Raw genomic sequence first — 975 nt, 5'->3', positions numbered from 1 at the left:
ACCATCACCAATACCAGATGCTAAAAAAACATGCTAACCTCTCACCATTACCAATAACAGAGGCTACATCAAAACATGCTAACCTCTCACCATTACCAATTACAGAAACTACAACAAAACATGCTAACATTACTAATAGCAGAGGCTACAACAAAACATGCTAACCACTCACCATTACCAATAACAGATGCTGCAACAAAACATGCTAACCTCTCACCATTACCAATAACAGAGGCTACAACAAAACATGCTAACCTCTCACCATTACCAATAACAGAGGCTAAATCAAAACAAACTAACCTCTCACCATTAACAATAACAGAAGCTACAACAAAACATGCTAAACTCTCACATCACCAATAACAGAGACTACAACCATGCTAACCACCATTACCAATAACAGTGGAGGTTAGCATTTATTCTGATCTTTGTGCCTCTCAAGACTCATTCCTGATTATTCATAACCATGGTAGCATCCACATGAATGTTGAAGTGTTCAGAAACATATTATATTCTTACTGACAATACAAGTGAAGTGACTCCAAAATGACAGGACATTATTCAGCTTTCAGTTTCTATGAGGAAAAACAACATCCAAATCACAACCAAGAAAAACTGCAAATTCATTCAACAAGATGTAGAATCACAAGATTGATGTAATCACTGCAGGCATATAATATGGGACCCAATACTAAACTTATGACTACTTTAATGCACTATAAGTGAATATGTTTTCAAGTGGGAGAACTAGATACATAAAGTGCTTTCCTTTCTTAACAGTAACACAGCTATGTATGAAAATAGCCTAAAAAAAAAGTTGACATTCTGTACTGTTGCCTAATACGAAACATTATATCTCAAATCCAAAATGCTAGAGCATAGCACCAAATGTAAAACTGTAAGATTCACTGTCCAAACACATATGGTGTGGACTATGTGTGTCTGGTAAACACATGTGGATCTGGTGAACAGTTA

This window comes from Oncorhynchus masou, unplaced genomic scaffold, assembly GCF_036934945.1.
Source record: "Oncorhynchus masou masou isolate Uvic2021 unplaced genomic scaffold, UVic_Omas_1.1 unplaced_scaffold_1435, whole genome shotgun sequence".
NCBI lineage: Eukaryota > Metazoa > Chordata > Actinopteri > Salmoniformes > Salmonidae > Oncorhynchus > Oncorhynchus masou.
Note: the sequence above shows the minus strand (reverse complement) of the source record.